Source organism: Leucoraja erinacea, chromosome 4 (genome assembly GCF_028641065.1).
Source record: "Leucoraja erinacea ecotype New England chromosome 4, Leri_hhj_1, whole genome shotgun sequence".
In the NCBI taxonomy this organism is placed as follows: Eukaryota; Metazoa; Chordata; class Chondrichthyes; order Rajiformes; family Rajidae; genus Leucoraja; species Leucoraja erinaceus.
In genome coordinates, this window is record NC_073380.1 from 58,432,436 (window position 1) to 58,459,188 (window position 26,753).

Below are 26,753 nucleotides of genomic sequence, written 5' to 3' on the forward strand. Positions count from 1 at the left end.
TGTGTGTGTGTGTGTGTGTGTGTGTGTGTGTGTGTGTGTGTGTGTGTGTGTGTGTGTGTGTGTGTGTGTGTGTGTGTGTGTGTGTGTGTGTGTGTGAATAAATGGACAATAATAGTGCAAAATCAAAAATAATGCCCCAAGTCTGTATGGTTCAGAGCCTATCTGGAGATTGCAGTGTTTAATAGCCTGATGGTTGCTTCAAAAAATGGCTTCTCTGATTCACTGCAGGAGGATATCAGAGCAAATGAATTTATGTCAGAAGGAAGCATAGCTACAAGGTGTCACCTTTGGAGGCCATTAGCTGCATGAGGTTTAATTTGAATCCTTCCCTTTCATTTTTCAGCTGGGCATGTAGAACGCCTTACTCCACAGGTAATAGGAAATGCCTCAACACTTATCACAGCAACACGGGCTCTCAGTTCCAGATTCAATGCAACCTTGAATATGCGATAACCGATGGCTTAGCCATTCTCCGCTGCACTGGCCTCAGGTCTGTCTTAATAGGATTTCCCGAGCTGTTCTTTGTCTTTCGCTTTCCTATGCCATGCTTCAGGGTATGGCGTTATAATTGCAAAAGCACTTCATCAATCTCTAACCAGCAGTTCTGGCAAAAGCTCAGAGTTTGCTGTTGTTTTATCAATACACCGTGGATGTCCACTCTCATACCAGATTACATTTAGCGTGTAATGTTGCCCCACTGATGGATGGTACCAGCTCCTTCTTGCAGGCTCCAAGACCACAGAATATGAAGTAGGATAACTAGAATCCATAGTAAACAAAAACAACAATCCAAGGCCAGATCTCCACAAATCATTCAGTTTAGTTCAATTTCATTTATTTTAGTTTAGTTTAGTTTAGTTCAGTTCAGTTTAGTGATGAATCATGGAATCAGGCCCTTCACCCACCGAGTCTGTGCCGACCAATGAATACCTGGACACTAGTTCTATGTAATCACAGTTTCACATCCTGCACAGTAGGGACAATTTACAGAAGCCAATTCATGTACAAACCCGCATGTCTTTGGAATGTGGATGGAAACCAGATCACCCGGAGAAAACCAACACAGTCATAGAGGGACAACCTCCATACAAACTCCATACAAACAGCACCTGTAGTCAGTATCGAACTCGGTTCTCTAGCGCTGTAATATGCAGCAACTCTACTCTGTGCCTTAAAAATCGGTTCTGAAAAAAATAGATTTTGATCATTTTCAAAACCGGAGGACATCCCAAACCCTTTTAACTGGGGACAGGTGTGAGTGTGTACTTAGGACGGCACGATGGCGCAGCGGTAGAGTTGCTACCTTACAGCACCAGAGACCCAGGTTCAATCCTGACTACAAGTGTTGTCTGTATGGAATTTGTACGCTCTCCCCGTGACCTGCATGGCTTTTCTCCGGGATCTCCGGCTTCCTCCCACACTACAAAGACGTACAGGTTTATTGGTTAACTGGCTTGGTAAAATTGCAAATTGTCCCTAGTGTGTGTAGGATAGTGTAAGTGTGTGGGGATCGCTGGCCGGTCCGGACTCGGTGGGCCAAAAGGCCTTTTTCCACGCTGTATCTCTAAACTAAACTAAAAACTAAAATACAACAATGGGGTATCAAGAACCATTGAACACAGGTTTAAGATGAGGGGAAACATTTAATAGGAATCTGAAGGGTAACTTTTTTACACAGAGGGTGGTGGGTGTATGGAATGAGCTGCCAGAGGAGATGGTTGAAGCAGGTATTATCGCAACGTTTAAGAAACATTTAGACAGGTACATGGAAAGGATAGGTTTTGAGGGATTTAGGCCAAACATTGGGACTAGTGTAGATAGTGTAGATAGCTGTTCCCATATCTGGTGGTGTACACCGACTGCCGGACAGGAGCGAGGAGAAGAAGGAATGGGACATCTTTAGTTATCTTGGCTGCTTTTCCGAGGGAGCACAAGGTGTAGATGATGTCAATGGTGGAAAGTCTTACCAGATTTATCAGGTGTCCTTGATCTCACACTCAGCCAAGGGCAGTCAGCTCACTTTATCTCAGTTCAATATTATTTGAGCTGTGTTGCAAAGAAGTCAGAGAATGTAAATACTGTACTACGTCATTGCTCAGGCTTGCTGGACAGGAAGCACAGAGGTGAAGGGTGAGCAGAGATCAGTGTGAGATAGGGATCGAGTCGCAGAGATTCGAGTGAGCAAGGTGAGAGTTCAACCAGGAGACCCTGGGGCACAAGGAACTGCAGATGCTGGTTTACACAAATAAAAAGCACAAAGTGCTGGAGTAAGAGCGAGTCAGGCAGCATCTCTGGAGAACATGGATAGGTGGAATCTAGAAGAAGGGTTCGGACCTAAAACATCACCTATTTCTATTCTCCAGAGATGCTGCCTGACCCTCTGAGTAAGTCCAGCACATTGTGTCTATCGTGGATATGTGACGTTTCGGCTCGGGACCCTTCTTCAGACTGATTGTGGTGCGGAGGGGGGGAGGGTTAGGGGGAAAGCTGGAAGAAAGATAGGGGCAGGACAAAGCTTAGGAAGTGAAGGTGGATGCAGATGAGGGGGAGATTTTGGTTGGCAGATAGTTGGACAAAGTCCAGAAGTGAAAAGACAAAAGGTGTGAGATAAGGAGATAAGGATAGGAGAAAGGAATATAGGTGGAAGGGGACGGGGAAAGGAGGAAGTTTAGTTTTGTTTAGTTCAGTTAAGTTTATTTATTGTCACATGTGTAGTGTCACATGTCACGGGTGCAATGAAATGCTTTTGTTGCATGCTAACCAGTCAGCGGAAAGATTATACAGAATTGCAATCGAGCCGCCTACAGTGTTTGGATACATGATAAAGGGAATAATGTTTAGTGTTTGAAGTCCAGGAAAGACAGTTTAAGGATAGTCCGAGGGTCTCCAATGGCCGTTAACTAGGTGGGGCACAGGGAAGAGAGAAGGAAAGGGAGGAAGGGGAGAAGAGGAGGGGTTTACAGCTTACTTTTCTAAAATTGGAGAATTCAATGTTGGTATCCTTAAGTTGTAAGGTACCTGAGCGGAATATGAGGTGCAGGATCTTTAGCTATCCAAGCTATGGATGAGGACATCAGCAGTAGATGAACAAGGGCAGAGATGTGTTAGGTTACCGGAGTGGAGGTAACTGGGGAGGATGCACATCAAGAAGCCAAGAACATCTCTCAACATCTGTGATGAATCAAAATACTTGTCTACTTCCATAAGTTCATAAGTTACAGGATCAGAAGTAGGCCTTTCAGCCCATCAAGTCTAGTCCATCATCGATCATTCCCTCACAACCCCATTCTCCCCATAACCTAATCAAGGAACTGTCAATCTACTCCTTAAAATACCAATTGATGGCCTGCACTGCCGTCTGTGACAATAAATTATTCACCACCATCACAGATTCACCACCCTCTGACTAAAGAAATTCCTCCTCATCTCCTTTCTAAAGGTACATAATCTATTCTGAGTCTGTGCCCTCTGGTCCTAGACTCTCCCACTAGTGGAAACATACTTTCCACATCCTCTCCACAAACTAAACTAAAGAATGTTCCCTGATCTTTAACTGTGCATCCATTTATGTATGACTATATCTGCATTGAAATAATTATCAGGTTTGATGAGAAAGATTTCAAGTGCAATCTGTATGATTCCTTCGGCGCAGAAGATGAAAAAAGACTTATTTTCAGTTATGTCTTATTAAGATCTACAATGTTTTTGGTAAAGTCACTTAACTGAAGTGACTATGATATTAATTTATAATTATCACGCACTTTATGTTAATCCATTTGACAAAGCAGATTGAAGAATGGTTGACTTGAATTACAAAATGAATCCTGCTGGAACTAGATTAGAAATTGTAGCTAAGACATTGTTTTATCAAGGGATATATGTCCAAGTTTGATGGCAGCTCCTAGCTGTGAAGTACTCTGTGGTCCCAATGGGGTGCTGCCCTAGTTCGGATTTATTTTATATTCTTTGCTTTACAACCTGATTGCAAAACTAAAAACTCACAGATGTGATAATAGGGAATAGTTTGATTTGACTTCATCCACAGTGCAATTTGTGTGGAATATTATGGCTGTGTGATTAGCAAATTATACATCAAATTGTACCTCCTAACTGCTGCCTTTCTGCACTGAATCAGAGGGTGATGCTTATTGAGAATCCCAGGTCTCCACTTGTTTGCACAGAGCATACGATACACCAACTCAAAGCAATTCCTTCAACATTTATAAATCCACTGCTTTGCCCTGGAATATCCATGGATTTAAAATTTAATCTCTTAGCCACTTTTGCACATGCCAATCAAAGAGACGTAAAAAAAAAGTACTGAGGTGGGGTTTTTGATTATTAAAATTTAGTCAGACACAAAGTTATTGCATGTAAACGTGTCTCATAGAATTATAGAATCATTCAGCACAGAAACGGGCCATTCAGCCCACCGTGTCCATGCCATCCATCATAAACCCACCTATACTAATCCCACGTACCATAGGTCCTAGTATAGTTTAGTTTAGTTTACTTTAGTTTAGTTTAGAGATACAGAGTGGAAACAGGCCCTTCGGCCCGCCAAGTCCACGCTGACCAATGATTACCCATACACTAGTTCCATCCTGCACACTATGGACAATTTACAGAAGCTCATTAACCTACAAACCTGCACATCTTTGGAGTGTGGGAGGAAACCAGAGCACCCGGAGAAAACCCCCACGGTCATAGGGAGAACGTGCAAACTCCGTACAGACAGCAACCCTAGTCAGGATCGAACCCGCGTCTCTGGCGCCGAATGGCAACAACACCTCCGCTGTGCCATTTTGCCATCCATAGTTAGTCCATTGGCAACAATGCCTGTGCAATTCTAGTGCTTATCTAAATATTATTTAAATGTTGTGATAGTACGTGCCATCCACCACCTCCTCAGGAAGTGTGTTCCAGATTGTAATCACCCATTAGATGAAATAATAAAATCTCAGATCTCCTTCAACTCGTCACCTCACCATTCGTTTTAGGTAGACACAGTCATAGCAAAAGCTGGAATCTCATAGTTTCCATTGCTACTCTACTTGTTTCCCTTACCTCACATAATTCAATATCCTTCTCCTTGGCGAATACCGAAGAAAAGAAATTGTTCAATATCTCCCCCATCTCTTTTGGCTCTGCAGATAGCTGTCCACTCTGTCTCTCTAATGGACCAATTTTATCCCTCGTTATCCTTTTGCTATTAATATAGCTGTAGAAACCCTTTGGATTTACTTTCACCTTACTTGCCAAAGCAACCTCATATCTTCTTTTAGCTTTTCTGATTTCTTTCTTAAGATACTTTTTACATTCCTTATGCTCCTCAATCACCGCGTTTACTTTAGCCGTTCTCCTATCAAAAATCTCAACTTTAGGTCCAGTTCTGACCCTCTCCATAATTATATTGAAACTAATGGTATTTTTTCCGAACCAAGTGTTCAATTTCCTAACCTTGAAAACCATGGCTCTTTCCAAGTTTTACTATTTCCTTTCAACCGAACAGGGACATAAATATTCTGTACTCTTAAAATTTCACCTTTAAATGTCCTCCATTTCTCTTCCACATCTTTCCCATAAAACAAACTGTCCCAATTTACTCCTTTTAAATCCTTTCGCATCTCCTCAAAATTAGCCTTTCTCCAATTCTAACATCAAAAATCTCATCCCTAGGTCCAGTTCGGACCCTCTCCATAATTATATTGAAACTAATGGTATTGTGATCACAGGTCCCGAACTGTTCCCCAACGCATACCTCTGCCACCTGACCCATCTCATTTCCTAACAGGAAATCCATACCCACTGCACCAGTCCCTCATCCACTCATTTATCCTCCACCTCGCTCCATTCCTACTCTCACTGTCGCGTGGCACAGGCAGTAATCCTGAGTTTGTTACCTTTGCAGTCCTTCTCCTTAACTCTCTACCTAACTCCCTAAATTCTTCTTTCAGGACATCTTCTCTCTTCTCTGACATATTCTTAATTAAACTGTGGGCCAAATACCACTTCCAAGCTTGGATATTTTGAGTGGAGTAATATTTTCTACATGAATGCAGAGCTAAAGAGCACCTGTTCACACTAGGAGGACCAGATCGGGTGGATGCACAGAGTCTCTTTCCCAGAGTGGAGGGAACCAGGTGACATATGTTTAAGGTGAAGGGGGAAAGATTTTATAGGATTCTGAGGGGTAACCGTTTCACGCAAAGGGTGATGGGTATATGGAGAGGACAGGTTTAGAGGGATATGGGCGAAAGCAGGCAAGTGGGACTAGTGTAGATGAGACACGTTGGTTGGTGTGGGCAAGTTGGCCCGAAGGGCCTGTTACCACACTATATGACTCTATGGATCTATGACTATGATTCTAAGACTTGTTTCCTGACTACCTCAGTAAACACTGCACAGTTGGATCTTGTGTCGAGCCTGTGTGTTATCGCCAGAGGGTTATAATTCAATGTCCTTGTCTCGGGAACATTGCATTTGTTACTGATGCAAGGGATGTTGCTCAACACATCCTCATAAGATATTGTTTGCTTTTCCTCTACTTTTCAAGGTCTGGTATTGAACTGCACTTAAACAGCAGCATGTTAATAACATCAACTAAAAATACATAATCGGAGTTTCAAACCCTTTGTTATCTGCAGGGAATCTTGTATATTCCTGTGTCCTTTAGAATTTTGTTTTTCGAACAGGGAATCATTTGTCTTCTTCCCATGTCTGTCATGATTAACCTTCAAAATCCCAAAATATAGTGGTAAAAAAATAATGTAAACTCAGACAACCTTTGGGGGAAATCTTGGTATTTCAGCAATGTATGTAAATTACAGGTGGTTTTGAAAATTCCTTGCCCAACTTAGACTTCAGGTCTTGACCCAAAATGGCACCTATTCCTTTTCTCCAGAGATGATGCCTGACCAGCATTATGTGTCTGTCTAGAGATTAAACTACCCGGTGCCTGAGGTTCAATCCAGACTATGGGTGCTGTCTGTCTGGAGTTTGTACGTTCTCCCTGTGACCTCGTGGGTTTTCTCCAGGTGCTCTGATTTCCTCCCACATTACAAAGATGTACAGGTTTGTAGGTTAATTGACTTTGTTAAAATTGTTAAATTGTCCCGAGTGTGTGGGGTAGTGTTAGTATACAGGGTGATTACTGATGGGTGCAGACTCAGTGGGTCGATCGACCTGTCTCTGTGTTATATCACTAAAATCTAAAGTTAAGTCTAAAGACTCCATAACTAAAAAAATGAAATTCGTGCTTGCAGACCCATAAAGCCAATACTTATAGAGTACATAATAAACAAATATCAACAAACCATTAACCCCAATATTCATGCAAAAAGAAACCCAAAGTCCTTAGTGTAACAAAGCCACAGAGTTCATGGTTGAGGTTAGTGTTGCGTTGAGTTCACGACTTGGTGCTTGTTGGTAAAAAGACAATCTTGAATCTGATGATCATGGTTTACTGACTCGTGAACTTCTTCCCGATGGTAGGAGCAAAATGACTGTCTGCTGTTGGTCTGTGATGAGACTGGCTTCCTTTTGAGGCAGTGCCTCTAATAGATGCCATTGATGGAGGGGAGTTCAGCACTTGTGATGAACCAGGCAGTGTCTACCACTCCCTGCAATCTCCTTTCTTCCTCAGCTTTTGAGTTGCCGAACCATGCTGTGATACAACCAGTCCAATATGCTCTCTACCGTATAGCAAGAGTCATAGGGTCCTACAGTATAGAAACAGGCTCTTCAGCCCAACTTGCTCACACCGACCAACATGTTCCATCTACACTAGTCCGACCTGCCTGCTTTTGGCCCATATATCCCTCTAAACTTATCCTACCCATGTACCTGTCTAAACCTGTCTTAAACATTGTGCTAGTCCCTGCCTCAACTACCTCCCCTGGCAGCTCGTTTCATACACATCACCCTTTGTGTAAAAAAGTTACCCCTCGGGTTCTTATTAAATCTTTCCCCCCTCACCTTAAACCTATGCCCTCTGGATCTCGATTCCCCTATTCTGGGCAAGAAACTCTGTGCATTTACCCAATCTATTCTTTTCATAACTTTGTGCACCTCAATAATTTCACCCCTCATCCTCCTGCGCTCCAAGGGATAAAGTCCTAGCCTGCTCAACTTCTCCCAATAGCTCATGCCCTTGAGTTCTGGCAACATCCTTGTAAATCTTCTCTGCACTCTTTCCAGCTTGACATCATCTTTCCTATATCATGGTGCACAAAACTGAGCACAATACTCTAAATGTGGCCTCACCAATGTCTTATCTTTCTACAAAATGACTTCCAAAATTCTGATAAAAGCCTCTACCTGTGAAGGTTCAAGAGAGTATTCGTCGACATAGAGGGGAGAAAGTGGCCTTTTTATCTTGTCCATTGCAGTGTAAGAACATCAGGGCATTTGTAAACAGAACATCCTCGTTAAGCCAAATTAGCTTATCCGTAGAGAGTTTTTGCGTTCTCTCGGCAACCACATGGGTTTTCACCGGGTGCTCTGGTTTCCTCCCACATTCAAAAGATGTACAGGTTAAAGGGCCTGTCCCACTGTGGGGACCAAATATGTGAGTTTAGAAGAGTTTGCGCTCGGCTCAAACGCGCAGCATGGTCGACACACGGTCCTAGGAGGTCACTGTAACTCTCCTTCATGCTCAAGGGAAGTTCCCGCATACTCGCAATCTCAGTTTGGTCGAGGAAATATTTTTAGCAACATTTTTCTTGAGTAAAAATTGGTCGGCATCGTTCTTTTGAACTCATAGTGCAGTGGAGTAGGGTTGCTATGTAGCTATAGGCAGTCGAGGTAGCCGTAGGCAATCTCCTTTGCTGACTGGGCATTTTATTTGGCTCATTGGAGTTTTCACAATCAAAGAAAACTGACCGGTAATGTTAAATGCCCGCTAAGCTTTATTAAAAATTGTCTGGCTTCTTAAGTGTCTCCACTACTTCTCCTCCCCTTCTGCACCCTTCTCTCCCCTTCTCTCCCCTCCTGTCCCCCTCTCTCCCCTTCGCCCTCTGTAAAGGACTTACTGTATACCGTGCAAGCCGTCTTTTACCTTCCTGTTCATCGCGAGTGTGAATTTCAGACACTGTGTGTGTGTGTGTGTGTGTGTGTGTGTGTGTGTGTGTGTGTGTGTGTGTGTGTGTGTGTGTGTGTGTGTGTGTGTGTGTGCTCTTTCTCTCTCTCTGACGGTCGATCCAGCTCGCGGTTTCATCGCTGACGGTCGATCCAGCTCGAGGTTTTTCAGGCGAGTGCCCTCGAGCTTGAAGGTGGAAGACAGTCGCTGAAAAGTCGCGTTAGTGGGACAGGCCCTTAATTTGCTTTGGTAAATTTGCAAATTGTCCCTAGTGCGTAGGACTAGTATTCGGTGGGCCGAAGGGCCAGTTTCCACACTGTATCTCTAAAATCTAAAGTAAAGTAAAGCTTCTCTGTAAAATCCACCCACAGCCACTCTGCATGCACGATAGCACCCAGTGGCCTATTTTGTTGGACTCCGTTGTATGCTGCTTAGGGGACACAGGTGCCAAACCCCACGGCAATCATCGAGAAAGAGAATGCTTGAGCAACTCCTCCAGGTAAAGGCAGATGTGCCTGGCACCATCTCTAGAAAGTTGTACTGAGTGCAACTCAAGCACAGGGAACAGGGGCAGAGCAGAGAAAGGCAAGAGTGTGGCACTGACAAAGACTAGAGGACATAGGCTTTACAAGTCTGAAGTTTATTTTATTTTCCCCGTGCTTATTTAAAAACCTCCTAAGTGCCACTATCATATCTGCCACCCCTGGCAGTGAGTTCCAGGCACCCACCACCATTTGTGTAAAAAACTTCCAAGGTACAGTTGTCACAGTCTGCCCTCTCCTCATTCTCATCCACTTCACCTCCCTGTACTTTTCCACCGGTCCCTCCTTCTCCTTACCTGCCTGCCACTCCCCTCTCATCAGCCCAACTCTCCTCACCTGTTGCACTCAGTTGCCTCTGATCACCAATTAACCCGGTATATAGACTCTCCTCACCATTCACACAGTGCCAGATTGTTCTCAGCATTCATGCAAGACTCTCCAGCAATTTCCCGACTGTCAACACGGATTCGAACCTGCCTGCCCCTGACCATTCCGTCCTGTCGTCTTCCTGGGTAGCACCTCAGCCTTCTGTCCCCGACCACGGCCTTCGTCCCGTACCTCCTGGTTTCTGTCTGCCTCTCTCCTGGGCCGTTTGGTGTATCCCTGCAACGGCTCCTCGACTTCCTGCCTGGCTTTGACTCTCCTTTCGTCTGTCCCTCGCTGGTTTGTTTGCATCGTGTGTTGGGTCTCCTGGTTACCGGACCTTCCGCTACCCCGACTACGTCTCCTGCCTGCCCCTCTTCGGAACCCTCGTTCAATCCTGAGCCTCTGTGTGAGTACGGTGTACCCATTCCTGTGTTACTACTCTGTGCTGCTATTGGGTCCTAGCTATACCCGTTACAACAGTGAAAAGCTTTTGTTACGTGCTAACCAGTCATTGAAAAGACTATACATGATTACAATTGAGCCATCCACAGTGTTGAGAGGCATGATGAAGGGAATAACGTCCAGTGCAAGATATAGTCCAATAAAGTTTGATTAAAGATATTCCGAGGCTTTCCAATGAGGTAGATAGTAGCTCGTGATCCACATCCTTTTTTAAGGTGAAAGTGGCAAAATTGAAAGGATATATGTAGCAATGTTACAACATTTTGAAATTTTTAAAGTCGTCTGCAATTTATCCCATCGGATAAAGCATAAAAAGAAGTTTAATTTGGCACCTAATTCACTTTCATATCTTCAGTATTAAAAAAGTTATGGCCATTTTTATACTCTGAAATTAGCATCTTGTTCCCTATTGCTTTTCCATTGACATCTCAAAATCTGTGATCGAGGACAGTCAAAAGCTCATAACCCTCAACTGCCTGTAATTAAATAGCGACCCCACTCCACTACACTATGTGTTTAAAAGTACCATGCCGACCAATTTTTACTCACGGAAAATTTTTCAACATGCTGAAAAATTTTCCTCGACCAAACTGAGGCCAGGAGTAAGCGGGAACTTCCCTCGAGCATGAAGGAGAGTTCCAGCGACCTCATAGGACCTCCTAGGACCATGTGTCGACCATGCTGCGAGTTTGAGTCAAGGGCAAACTCTGCTAAACTCGCAGATTAGGTCGCCGCAGTGGGACAGCCATTTCAGGAATAGCTTCTTCCCCTCCGTTATCAGGCTTCTGAACGGTCCTTCCGTAAGCTGGATATTGTCTGATTTAGATTGCGTCTGCCATCCCTACTATCAGTTTGAAGAAAGATCTCGCACTAAATGTCACCTATCCATGTTCTCCAGCGATGCTATCTGTCCTACTGAGCTACTCCAGCGCTTTGTTTCGCTTTGTGAATTAACCAGCATCTGTGGTTCTTTGTTTCAACCATTGAATTCACCCTGACCCCATTGAGGACATTGGACTTTGCCTAAGGCACTGATGCACTACAATACTGAGAACTATATTCTGCACTCTGTATCTTCCCCTTTGTTCTATCAATTGTATTTGACTTTAAACATTGTATTTATGTATGGTATATCTGATCTGTTTGGATGCAAAACACTGTATGGAACACTCGTTACATCTGTTAGTAATAATCCTAAACCTAAATCCATGTTTCATGCAGAAGTCATCAACAGAATTGAAATCAAAGGAAAGAAAAGAGACACCTTGGGTCTCTCTGTTCATTTGCACGTTCTCCCTGTGACCACGTGGGTTTCCTCTGGGTGCTCAGGTTTCCTCTCGCATCCGAAAACAAATGTGGGATATAAGGTTACTCAGGGGCTGTAAATTGCTCCTCGTGTGTAGCTGATGGGAATTTGGGGGGGGGGAAATTAGGAGTGTCAATGAGCACTCGCATGTTGGCACAGACCTGGTGGGTAAAGGGCCTCATTATGTCTGACTCTATGATCAGCTGATGCACATCAATGTGTTTTGAATGAGTTGGTTATGGAGATACAAGGAACTGTAGATGCTGGATTTTACAAAAAAATACATAAAGTGCTGGAGTAACTCAGTCGAGCCAGGCAGTATATCTGGAGAACGGCCTGAAGAAGGGTCTTGCCCCACCTATTCCTTTCCTCCGGAGATGCTGCCTGACCCATTGAGTTACTCCAACATTTTGTGTCCATCTCTGGAGAGCATTTTGGGTCGGGACCCTACAAGAAAGGTCCCACCTGAAATGTCACCTATCTATGTTGTCGCTTGACCCACTGAGTTACACAACACTTTGGGTTTTTTATTGGTGAGGGAGAAAATGAATACTTTCATTATCACCTCCCTAACTTCTATAGTTTTGAAATGTTTCCTACTAATTGGCGCAGACTAAATGTGACCCCACTACTTCAGAAAAGAGCGAATTAGAATACAGGAAGCAACAGATTTTAGTTTAGTTTAGAAATGCAGCGCGGAAACAGGCTCTTCATCCCACCAAGTCCCCTGCCGACCAGTGACCCCCGTACACTAACACTATCCTACACACTAGGGACAATTACAATTTTTACCAAACCCAATTAACCTACAAACCTGTACGACTTTGTAGTGTGGGAGGAAACCGGAGCACCCGGAGAAAACCCACATGGTCACGGGTAGAACAAACTAATTCCGTACAGGCAACACCCGTAGTCAGCATCAAACCTGGGTCTCTGGCGCTGTAAAGCAGCAACTCTACCGCTGCGCAACCATGCCTCCCATGGCAGATCATTTAGTCTGCTGTCGGTAAAGTCCCAGAAGCTAATACAAAGCTGTGTCATCAAGAACTGAGAAAATAATATGATTGAGCCAAGTCCACATGGATTTACTGTATGACATCTATTGAAGATGAGGTTATATCTAGTAGAGTAGATGAGGTGGTATCCATAGATATGATGTATTTGTCTTTTCAGGCTTTTGATGCAGTCCCACACGGAAAGCTGGTGCGTAATTGGAACTGGAATTGGTTTATTTCTGTCAAGTGTACCGTGATACCGTACAGAGTAAAACTTTGTTTTTGCATGCTTTCCAGTCAGATACCATACATGAGTGCCATCATAGCAAAAATTAGTACTTCAGATAGGTCAAAAAACAAAATAAACCGAGTGCAGAATATAGTGTTACAGCTGGAAAGAAAATGTAGATACTGTAAAGGAAAGTGCAAGGGCTGCAATGAGGAGATTGGAAGATCAGTGATTCATCCACAGCATAAGAGGGGTCCTTTCAATAATCTGATAACAGCCGGGTAAAAGCTTTTCTGGAGTCCGATTATACGTCCTCTCAAACGTTTGTATCTTCTGCCCAATGGGAGAGGGTAGAAAAGAGAATGACCAGAATACGAATGGGACAGAATTGAGGGATTTCTTTTGCCAGAGGGTGGCGCATTTGTGGAATTCATTACCACAGACCGCTGTGGAGGCCAAGTCTTTGTACATTTTTAAAGCAGAGATTGGCAAGGACGATAAAGGTTACATGGAGAAGGCAGGAGAATGGGGTTGAGAGGGTAAATTAGATCAGCCATAATTGAATGGCGAAGTAGATTCGATGGGATGAATGGTCTAATTCTGCTCCTGGGCCGTATGGTCTTATAAATATTCATATGGATTGAAAATTGCTTGACAGATTGAAAGCAAGGGTAGGAATGAGCTAGTCCTCAGGTTGGAAGGGTGTGAGTAATGTCCAAGTCTCGCGATGGTACCTACACCCGACTGTTCAGAAAAGTTTAAAATTTCCGATGGAGGGACCACATCACCAACGCTCAGTTCCATGGGGAGATTCCACCTCTGACCGAGAAGATCAGGTCGAGAAGGATGAGGCAGGTTTATTACCACCACCACCCAGAAATGCCAGCAAACGAGGTTGTGCTGTGGGAACCCACACATGGAAGACCGTGACCAGGAATGGCCAATCAAGACAATGATGAAGACGTTGATGGAAGACGGATGTGTAGAGACAAAAGAGAAGCTGCCTGGAGGACAGAGATGTGTGGTGCGTCCGTCACCATGCCCGGTGGAAACCAACATCGCTAATGTCTTCAACGATGATGAAGTAATGTGCCCCAAATCTCCACATTCACTGATGATGATTTATCATGTTTGTTGACTTCACTAAACTACATGGGAATATGAGTGTTGAAGTGACTGCCTGGAGGTTTCACCGATGGAATAGAGCGTGGAAAATATACGGTTATCCCCTTCATCGAAGAAATGCTGAGTTTTTTTTAAACAGTGAGGATCTGGGATTCAGTGCTTTTTGATTCAAGTTTCTCCACACAACTCACAGGGAACTAACATAAAAGGGCAACAGCTGATTAGGAAAACAAAAGATATGTTGGCCATGGAGACCCGGGTTCTATCCAGACTACGGGTGCTGTACGTATGGGGTTTGGACGTATGCTGTACATATGGGGTTTGGACGTTCTCCCCATGACCACGTGGGTTTTCTCTGGGTGCTCTGGTTTCCACCCACATTCCAAAGACGTACAGGTCTGTAGATTAATTGGTTTCTGCAAATAGCCCCTCATCTGTGGGATGCAAAACATGGAATAACATCAACCTAGTGTACAGGTGATCGCTGGTCGACGCGGACTCAGTGGGCCGAAGGAGCAAAGCCGATTTGTGGGAACTATAGGCCAGTTACGTAGTCTGACTTTGGTGGTCGGTAAGATTTTAGAGTCCATTATAAAGGATGAGGTTACGGAATACTTAGAAGTTCACAATAAAATAGGCCGACATCAACATGGCTTTGTGAAGTGGAGACCTTGCCTGACAAATTTGCTGGAATTCTTTGAAGAAGTAAATTGCACGACTGACAAAGGAGAATCAGTAGGTATTGTACCTAGATTTTCAGAAAGCCTTTAATAAGGTGCCACACATTAGGCTGCTAAGGAAGACGAGAGCCCATGGTATCAAAGGGCAGATACTAGCATGGATAGCAGGTTGGCTGGATGGCAGAATGCAAAGAGTGCCAATAATGGGGGGCTTTTTCTGGTTGGCTGCCAGTGACTAGGGCTCGGTGCTGGGGCCGCTACTCTTCACGTTGTATATTAATGATTTGGATGAGGGGATTGAAAGCTTTGTGGCCAAGTTTGCGGATGATACGTAAATATGTGGAGGAGCAGGTAGTGTAGAGATAGCGGGGACACTGCAAAAGGACTTGGATAGTTTGGGCGAGTGGGCAGAGAAGTGGCAGATGGAATGTAGTGGAGCAAGTAGGACTAAAGGCTTAAATTATTTTATAATTTGGTAGAGAATCCAGAAATCGGAGGTGCAAAGGGAATTTGGGGTGCTGGTGTAGGATTCCCAAAACGTTAATCTGCTAATCAAATCGGTTGTAAAGAAAGCAAATGCAAGCGGAGTAGACTTAATGGGCCGAATGGCCTAATTCTACTCGTATCTCTTATAGACATAGAAAACATAGAAAATAGGTGCAGGAGGATGCTGTTTTGAGCTTGCACTACCATTCATTGTGATCATCATGGCTAATCATCCACAATCAGTAAACCGTGCATTTATTTCGAGAGGGCTTATATACAAACACAGGGATGTAATGCAGAGGCTCTGTAAGGTGCTGGTCAGGCCACATTTGGAATATTGTGAGCAATTTTGGGCACCATATCTGAGGAAGGATGTGCTGACTCTGGAGAGGGTCCAGAGGAGGTTTACAAGAATTATTCCAGGAATGAGTAGGTTCTATGGTGAGTATTTTACAGCACTGGGCCCATATTTACTGGACTTTAGAAGAATGAGGGGGGACCTCATTGAAATATATAGAATAGTGAAAGGCTTGCATGGAGTGGATGTGGAGAGGATGTTTCCAATAGTGGGAGAGTCTAGGACTAGATATCATAGCCTCAGAATTAAAGGACGTTCTGTTACGAAGGAGATGAGGAGGAATTTCTATTGTCAGAGGATGGTGAATCTGTGGAATTCTTTGCCACAGAAGTCTGTGGAGGCAAAGTCAGTGGATATATTTAAGGCAGAGATTGATAGATTCTTGATTAGGACGGGTATCAGAGGATATGGGGAGAAGACAGGAGAAGGGTTAGGAGGGAGAGAGAGATCAGCCATGATTGAATGGCGAAATAGACTTGCTGGGCCGAATGGCCTAATTGTACTCCTATCTCTTATAGACATAGAAAACATAGAAAATAGGTGCAGGAGGATGCTGTTTTTGAGCTTGCACTACCATTCATTGTGATCATCATGGCTGATCATCCACAATCAGTAACCCGTGCCTGCCTTCTCCCCATATCCCTTGTTTCCGCTAGCCCCTAGAGCTCTAACTCTCTTTTAAATTCATCCAGTAAATTGGCCTCTACTGCTTTCTGTGAGAGAATTCCTTATCTTATACTCTATTGTTTCCAGGCTGTATCTCTAAACTAAACTAAATAAGTTGTTTATTTTGTTGTTCCTTTGGGTTTGTTTCTATTCATGACTTCTGCATGAAACTTAGGGGTAAAACGTAAAGAGGTTGTTCAGGCATATGAGCAGCTGTTTGGTTCTAAAATAGACCACCTCCTGCTGTGTTGTTTCCAGCATCCTGACAATATTGAGGATAGTCTTCATGCAAACTCGACAACTGTTGGCATTTCATCATCTTAGCTCTTGGGGTAAACGTGACTGTGAGAGCAATGTAAGCTCAGTGCGGGTGCAAGGCAGCCCACTGTTGCACCCAGTGAGGGACTTTGCACTGAAATAGGTCTGCATAACGGTGCAGCTGATAGAGCTGCTGCATCACTGTGCCAGAGACCGACTCTGTGCGTGAGTCAGCACGTCAGCGGATCTAGCAGCATCTCTGGAGAAAAAGAAAAGGTGACGTTTCTGGTCAAGGCCCTTCTGTGTGTTTGTGTACATTTGTATGCATGCACGCACACATGTACTGTGTGTGAAATTTGCACATTCTCCCTGTGACCGCGTATCTGAGTAGGTCTTCCAGATTTTGATTTTTGAAGCAGGATTTTCTTATTTTAATTGGGGCGGTACAGTGAACTGGCTGGTAGAGCTGCTGCCTCAGTGCCAGAGACCCGGGTTCCATTCTGAACTAGGGTGCTGTCTGTGTGGAGTTTGCACCTTCTCCCTGTGACCACGTGAGTTTCCTCCGGATGCTCAGTTCAAGAGTCAACAGTCAATAGTGTTTTCCTCCACATCCCAAAGATGTGTGGGTCTGTAGGTTAATCAACCTCTCCAAATTGTCGCTAGTGTGTAGGAAGAGGTTGAGAATGTAGGATAACACAGAATTAGCATAAGCGGGTGATCGATGGCCAGCATGGACTCGGTGGGCCAAAGGGCCTGTTTCCATTACCTCCACCTGTAGGGGTTTAGTTTCCCTTTACTCCACTTCGGGCCCAACTGCCCGAGTTATTCTCTCCCTTGTCGGAGGGTCAAACGGCCACCACTCCACTCGAGCGGTTTCCAAGAGAGAGAATACAACAAAAGGGATCCCCCTAGGTTCTAGACCTCGAAATTATGGTGGGTTATGATAAAAGGTTGAATTGACCAGAGTGTGCTGATGAGAGAAAACAGAAAGCAAGATGGACTCAAAGCAAGTCTAAAATTTACAGGCTTTATTAAACAATGAGAAATCGAATCTCACCAACGCTACATAATACGTGGCTAAACTTATGCTTTTTTTTATTTTTATTATTAATTCTTTTTTTGGGCGCCTTTCAGACATCTCAAGGGCACCTTTCATAGGTTAACAGGAAATATAAACATATAATCAGAATAAAATAAATAATAGACATCACAGAAACACAAATTAAAAACAGAATTCAGTCCAAAAACAAAAATCAAAAACACAATGTGAAGAGAGAGCAGCGGCAGCTAAAGCGCGCCAGCGTCCACTCTCTCTTCACGGCAGCCATCTTGGACAAAGACTAACAGGATTACTTACAGACAAAAAATCATCCCCCCTCACAATGGTTACCATTGTGGGGGAAGGCACAATGTCCAGTCCCTATCCCAAGTTCACCCCAAAGTCAGGCCTATTGAGGCCACTGCAATTGCCTCTACGGAGGCCCAATGTTCCTGGCCGTTCTCACCGGGTGGTCTTGCCCCGGCGTCGGGAGAGTCCTCTCAGCGGCTGGGCCACCTGGAACGGCCGCTATCTAGTTGGAGACCGCGGCTTCCGAAGCCGACAAGGCCGCGCCGGCCTGGAGCTCCCCGGCTCCCGATGTTAAAATCAGCGCCGCCCACTCTGCTCCGCAGATCCGCAACCCGGAGGTGTTGAATACGTCGGTCTCAGCTCACCAGAGCTCCAGTGCGTCGATCCAGCGCGGCGACCCAGGCAAGGCATCGCCCGCTCCGCTCCGCGATAGCACTCCAGCGCTGTGCCGCCACCGAGGCCAAGGTGCTGGGCGGTCCCCGCCAGGAAACGGCACTCCAAACCCGCTGGTAGGACACGAGGATGGGTCGACTGGCAGCCCGGAGAAAAAGCTGCCTCACCGACCAGGTAGGGACCTAGAAGTAAAATTAACCCCTACCCCCCACATTAAAAAGTCTATATCCCCTACGGACAAAAAACAGGACTCACTAAAAACTTTTTAAAAAGCGAATTAAAACGGACGGCTGCTGGCCAGCAGCTGTTCCCCAAGATGGCTCCTCCTCGTTGCTTTAAACTAAGACTATGGACGGAAAACTATCGGGCACGTCGTAAAACTTACTTTACACAATTTTACTTGCAAGTACACTCCCCCTTTCCCCTTCTTCTCTCAACTATCCTATTTCGGGAACTTCACCAGGTCACCGGGATACTTACAGCTAGGTCGATCGGTTGGGCTCACGTGCCGTCCAGCAGAGCAGAAAAGAGAGCGAGTTCTGGCTTGACTCCGGCTTTTATACCTGAGTTTCCTTTGAAACCCCCAGGTGGTCCTCTGGATAAAAGGGTTCTTTTGATGATTCCCAGTTTCGATCTGGCATGAACAATAGGCTTCCGATGATAAGGGGTTTGCTGATGTCATGATCCCTCAGCCTGATCGTTATCCCATCGCCTGGATGGGCTCCCATTGTCCCGATGGATGGGTCATCCACAATGGTGATTGTGCTTGCTGCTGGCCTGTTTACCACCGTCTGCTGAGGCTCGGTTCCTTCCTTTGTGTTTCCAAGATAATCTCGTTATCTCCGTCTCAGCCTTTCCTGCCCACACCATTCGCAAAGTTGTGTGATGCCCAAGTCCACAGGCCAGACAGGTTTGAAACTTGAAACTGATTCTCTCTGTGGATTGGGTTTTTTTCCGTTGCAGCCAGCAAATCTGTCTTTTTAAAATGTCCATGTCCTTATCCGAGTTCTTCCATAATTTTGGAGGATTTGCTCCAATAACTTACATACCTAAAGTAAACTAAATAAAGGCCCCTGTTATCCTGACCCTCTCTCATCGTACTGCTCTGCCATGTCACCAGAGCAATGTCATAACACAGCTGATGTTATTTTATCTTTGTTTTGAGGTACAGCATAGAAACTGAGAAAATGGCGCCGGTGAGACGGCAGCCTGTCGCGTGCAGCTGTGTGTAGTGTATGTTTATTTAGTATTTTAATAATATTTTAGTATAGTTTTTAATAATATTTTAATAGTCTATTTTAATAGACTACGTATAAGTGTTATAGCCACAACTATCGCGTGTTGTTGAGTTCTTATCCGAGTGGAAATATGTGCCTGATATCAACCGGACGGACGGAACAAACTGCCGTGGTATACACCCGTCAGGGACTGCTAAGCCTGGTACATGGCTCAATATTCGGGATTCAACATGACATACCGAAGGAACTCCTACAGAAGAGACATCGGGGAACGCGTGCAGGGGTGAAGAGAAACAAGAGGAGGTTGGCGAGAACATGGAGAGAGACTTTTAAACCAGCCCTACCATCTATCACCATGGGAAATGTTTGCTGCCTAACAAACAAATTAGACGAATTAGAAACCCTGGTCAGGTACCAGAAATTGTACCGGGAGAGCAGCATCGTTAGCCTGACAGAGACGTGGTTGACAGAAAATACGCCCGATTCTCTGGTCAGTTTTACCGGCTTCAGGACGATACGAGCAGACAGGGACCCCGGAGCTAGCGGTAAGCAGAAAGGTGGGGGGCTTTTACTGCTCGTCAACAACAAGTGGTGTAACCCTAATCATGCTACTATCAAAGAACAGATATGTAACAAGGACATTGAACTTTTAGCGGTTAGTTTAAGACCATATTACCTACCCAGGGAGTTCACTGTGGTGGTAGCCATTGTTGTTTACATTCCTCCATCTGCCAAGGCGGAAGTCGCGTGTGACGTGCTGCACACCACTATCGCTGGACTGCAGTCAAAGTACCCTGAGGCGTTCATTGTTGTGTCTGGAGATTACAACCATGTCTGCCTCTCTAAGACTTTGCCCACTTTTAAACAGTTTATTGACTGTGCAACTAGAGGTGATAAAACGCTGGATCTCTTGTATGCAAATGTGAAAAATGCATACAAATGTACTGCACTGGCCCCTCTTGGTCGATCAGACCACAACATGCTACATCTCTCTCCTTCCTACACCCCAGCTGCCAAGAGGCTGCCTGTCACCACCAGAACATTAAGAGACTGGTATCCTGAGGCTGATGAAGCCCTAAGGTGCTGTTTTGAGACAACAGATTGGGATGTGTTCTGTGAGGAGTATGGGGAAGACATTGACGGCCTAACAGAATGCATTACCCATTACATCAATTTCTGTTATGATGACATCATGCCATCCAGGGTAATTCGTTGCTACCCCAATAACAAACCATGGATTACAAGTAGCCTGAAGGCCTTACTAAATGAGAAGAAAAAGGCTTTCAGGGTGGGTGACAGGAATAAAATCAAAGAAATTCAAAGGGAACTGAAGGTGAGGATTAAGGAGGGGAAAGAAGCATATAGGCTCAAACTAGAACGACAGCTGCAGCAAGATGGAGTGAAGCAGGTATGGGCTGGAATGAAAAAGATCACGGGTATGAAGCAGAAGGGCGGTACACTGCCTGATGGTGAACAGAGTCTGGCTGATGATCTGAACAGATTTTTCAACAGATTTGACTGCCCAACACCATCCCAGCCTCCCCCACCTGGTCTGCTGACCATTGATGCTTCCTCACCATCTCCCCTCCCTCTCTCCAATACTCCTGAGATGTCATCTGCACGGGGTCCCCCCCTTCCCACCTACTACTACACCACCAGCCCTACCTATGACTCTTCATACTGCGCAGGTCAAGATGATGCTGGACAGACTGAAGCCAGGGAAAGCAGTGGGGCCCGATGACATCAGCCCAAGGCTACTGAAGACTTGCTCCTCAGAGCTGGGTGGTATCCTAACACACCTGTTCAACCTGAGCTTGCGTCTACAGAAGGTCCCAAGGCTGTGGAAAACATCTTGCCTGGTACCTGTCCCAAAGAAGACCTATCCCACTCACCACAATGACTACAGACCAGTAGCGCTCACTTCACATATTATGAAGACATTTGAGAGACTTGTCCTCTCCTACCTCAGGACTAGTGTGTCAACTCAAATGGATCCTTTACAGTTTGCATATCAGCCCAACATCAGTGTCGATGATGCCCTTATTTACATGCTGCAGAGGGCGTACACACATCTGGACATCCCTGATGCATCTGTAAGAATTACATTCTTTGACTTCTCTAGCGCTTTTAACACAATTCAGCCTCGACTGCTAGGGGAGAAGATGGAGAAGATGAAGGTGGATCCATTAATGGTACTGTGGTGTTTGGATTACCTTTTCCTCAGACCACAGTATGTGCGCCTACAGAACAATGTCTCAAGCACCATCATGAGCAGCACAGGGGCTCCACAAGGAACTGTGCTGGCTCCATTCCTGTTTACCATCTACACAGCGGATTGTCAATATAACACCAACAGCTGCTTTTTGCAGAAATTTTCAGATGACACAGCTGTTGTAGGCCTCATCAAAGGGGGCAATGAGGAGGAGTATAGAGACACAATTAACAACTTTGTGGAGTGGAGTGCACACAATAATCTCCATCTCAACACCAAAAAAACGAAGGAGATAGTTGTGGATTTCAGGAGAGGGAGGAGGAGGATTCAACCAACACCAATCACCATCAGGGGCACTGAGGTGGAGGTGGTCGCCAACCACAGGTACCTTGGTGTGCAGCTTGACAGTGAGCTGGACTGGAAGAGTCATATGGAGGCGGTGTACAGGAAGGGACAAAGTAGACTGTATTTTTTAAGGAGGCTAAAGTCATTTAATATCTGTCAACCCCTATTGTGCAGTGTCTACCATTCAGTGGTGGCCAGTGCTCTGTTTTTTTTTGCTGTGGCCTGTTGGGGAGAAGGCGCCCGAATAGCGGACAAAAACAGACTGGATAAGCTGATCAGGAAGGCCGGCTCAGTGGTTGGGGCAGAGCAACTAACGGTCAAGCAGGTGGCAGAGGCCAGAACTCTGAAAAAACTAGGCTCAATAATGACCAACCCCACTCACCCACTCCACGCCCTGAAGGTGATCAAGTGCAGCATCTTCAGTCAGAGACTGATTGCACCAATGTGCAAAACGGAGAGACATAGGAAGTCTTGTATACCAGCTGCTATAAGGTTTTATAATGCACAAAAATTTTAACTTATTATGTATTGAAGATATCTGTTGAAATGTGTGGTGTTATGTCTGTCTTGAAGCTGTTGTGGCACTGTAATTTCCTGTAAAGGATTATTAAAGGTTATTCATTCATTCATTCATTCATTCATTCATTCATTCATATTCATCCATTATTCATTCAAACGGGTCCTTCAGCCCACTGAGTCCATGCCGAACATTTTCTGAATAGTCCCTCTCTAAGTCAGGGCATGAAGAAGGGTCCTAACCCGAAACATCATCCATTCCTTCTCTCCAGAGATGTTGCCTGTCCCCTAAGTTACTCCAGCATTTTGTGTCTACCTTTGGTGCAAACCAGTATCTGCAGTTCCTTCCCACATAGGTAGGGTACTATCTGTTTCACCCCCATTGCAAACAATGACCTTGTCTATGGAATTGTTGTGCTACACTGCTAGGGACTATATTCTGCACGATGTATCTTCCCCTTGTCTCTGCCTTTTGTTCTTGAGTTTAACGACTTTATTTATGTATAGTATTATCAGGTTTGATGGGATAGCATGCAAAACACAGCTTTTCACTGTACTTTGCTTCATGTGACAATAATAAACTTCTAATATACTAAAGGACACGGAAGTCTAGATTTTGATGGAAGATAGACAAAGTGCTGGAGAAACTCGGCAGGTCAGGCAGCATCTCTGGAGAAAAGGAACAGGTGGCGTATCCGGTCGGAACCCTTCTTCAGACCGAAGTTTTGGGTTCTGGCCCAAAACGTCACCTGTTCCTTATCTCCAGTGATGCTGCCTGACCTGCTGAGTTGCTCCAGTACGTTGTGACTATGTTTGGTATAAACCAGCATCTGCAGCTCCTTCCTACTCAACATGTTTCTCGGCATCTGAGAGATCCTTCTAATAAAATTATAAATTTATACATAAAGAACTGCAGGGCACCAAGAGAGGAAAACCACCAGCTGTCTTCAAAGAAGACTCTGTAGATATTGTGGTGGATGGAGTAGTTGAAGATAGTATTGATATTTTCAAAGGGCTAAACATCACCTTGGCAACTAACACCATCAGCAACAAGTAAGCAAAGAGCTTCACAAGTACCATCCTTGAGGGACACTTCATTATCAATAACTCTATGGGAAACGCACAGTGTGGAATTTGAAGGAGCATCTTCTGGCTGCCAACCCTCGATCTTACAAAGAAAATGGATCCCCTGGAACCATTATTGGCACATTTAATGTGGTTTCTTGGCAAGATATTCACAACGTTCCAAACAAAATGCAACAACAGTAAAATACTGCCAGACGCAATGGAATTAGTCATGGGGTTACCCAGCACAGAAACAGGCTCTTTGGTCCAAACCACAAACTTGCTGACCTGTTGCCCATCTACACTCAACCTTTACCTCCCACACTTCAAGGAGGAACATATATGTAGTTTCCGGTGGCGCTGTTGCTAGCTGCCTCCGCCTTCAGTCTGGTATCTTTTTGTTTTTTTTGTTATGTTTGAAGAGCGTTTTTTTGTGTGGTTTTTTTGGTCTTTATGTGGGGGAAGAGGGTACGGTAAGGGGGATACCATCCTTCATTCGCTTCCTGGAGAGGATGCAACTATTATTCGAGTCGCGTCCTCCCCCCTCCCCACCGCGGCCTACCTACTGGATTGGCGAGGCCTTTCCTGCCGGGACCGACCAGAGCTCCAGCAGCGTTGGATACATCGCGGGGCGGGTGATGCCTCACCGGGGATCGCCGTTTGGAGCCCCGGAATGCTGGGCCTGCTGCACCGACATCGCAGAGCTGTGGTTCGTGGAGCTCCCAATGCGGGCGGCGCTGACCAACATCACGGAGTCCTGCGACTCCGCCCGGCTCGGCCTGTGGATTCGGGAGCTGCGGACTCTGGTGGGAGGTGGCTGATCTGGAGGTCTGGGCCGCTGAGGATGTTCTCCGTCGGGGTTCGGCGTCGGTGTTCCATCATCCCGGCGTGAGGGCCTGAGCATCGGGCCGCCCGTGGCGGCGACTGCGGGTGCTCGGGAGGCCCCGACCACGGGTGAACATCTGGGAAGATCGGCGGAGAGGCTGGCTGGACTATGGTACCTTCCTTAACTTTGGTGCTGCTGTGGGGTTATGTTGTGTCGTGGACTTCTGTGTTTGTGCTTTTTTAAATATATTTTTTTAATTTATTATTTATTTTTATGTTACTTGAACTAAGGAAAATCCATTTTGTTGTCTCTTATGAGATAATGACAATAAATTGAATACAATACAATACCCTCAAGGGCGGCCCAGCCCGAGGGAAATGGCGCTCCCGTCGGGGCAGCCCAGCCCGAGGGAAATGGCGCTCCCATCGGGGCAGCCCAGCCCGAGGGTGGAACGGCACTCACGTGAGGGCGATCCGGCTCGGGGCTGGAACGGTGCTCCGGTGGCTGAGGCGGCGTTCTGGCGTCGGTGACCTGCGTCCGGGGTTCAGCCACGGGCCAGTGGACGACGTCGTCAGCGGCTGCGTCTGCTGGACTGGAGGGCGGCAGCTTCGACCACCCCGGGCCGCGGTATTTGAGCCGGCCCGTTCGCGGAGCTCGGTGAGCCACGGGACTGATTTTACCATCGCCTGGTGGGGTATTGCCTCAGCGCAGAGGGAGAAGAGGAGGGAAGAGACTGCAACCCTAAGATTTTTGCCTCCATCACAGTGAGGAGGTGCTTGGTGGACTCACTGTGGTGGATGTTAATTTGTGTTTACTGTTGTTTATTATTGTATGTATGACTGCAGGCACGAAATTTCGTTCAGACCGAAAGGTCATACAGGTCCAAAAGGTCTGAATGACAATAAAGGAAATTCAAATTCAATTTAATACCATATACTAGACTAAGTGGGACTCGCACTCGCACATGCACACGCGCACACACACTCACACACACTGACTCACACACCATATATATGACAGTAAACCTTCTTGAATCTACTCACACGGCTGAGCGCAGCCTCTCCACTGTGGGGCTTCCTCAGTCAGCGGCACTTCCGCAATCAGCGTGACCTCTGCACTTACTGGAAATTATGCAATCGGAGCAACCTCTGCAATCACCTGTCCACTAAGCGGATGTCACGAAATGAGCGGGACGTTTGGACTAAACACAACGATACAGGGTAGCGTTTTTTCTAAAATAAATATACAGCGCAGACAAGAAGTTGTCAAGATGAGACTTTTAATTATATAGATATATATATATATATATTTTAATTATTTTTACACACACACATACATATACTGAACTTTTTTCAATTATACAGCATTGTTTACAGTATTGACCCTTCGGTCCACCGAGTCTGCGCTGACCAGCGATCACCCCATACAGCAGCACTATCCTACACACGAGGGACAATTTACAATTTTTACTGGAGCCAATTCACTAACCAATTTATATATATATATATGTTTCCGAGGTGTATCTCTAAACTAAACTAAACCTTGTCCATTAACAGTAATGATCCTGATGCTAGCACGAGGAAAATCACTGAACAGATCTGAAAATTATGATGTCAGCACCTTGTGCCCATTCAAAAGTGAGCACCGCATTCCATACCATACAACTTCCATATCAATGAGATATTTTGAATGTTCAATTCATCTTGAACAAAACAAAAGGAAATCCACTTGTTAGCAGTCGCTATACTGATTCCAATCAAAGCCTCTAGATATGCTCCAGCTGTTATCCACCCAGAATAGAAATGAACATAGATGAGTTTTATGATGCATTCAAAGTCAAAACACCCATGGACATAAACATTTAATTTGTTCTACATTGCTTAACTGAGTATCCTCGCAATTTATATAAACCCTGCTATGACATTCATATCAGATTTATTCAAAGAAGTGGCTTGTCCTAATTGTCTTTGGGTTTGATAGTATCTCGATTTCATTCCAGCGATAACCCTCTGTGTGCTCTATCCTGAAAGACTTGATTCATGCTGGAGTTAACTCAGTAGGTCAGGCAGCATCTCTGAAGAACATAGATAGGTGAGGTGTCCGGTCGGGACCCTTCTCCAGACTGAATCCATGCTCTCCAGATTCCTATTAAATCTTTCGGCACACTTAAACCCAGGCAGCATAGTAGTGCAGCGGTAGAGGTACAGTGAAACTCAAATTACCATACAGCCGTACAAAAAGCAACAAGACACACAACT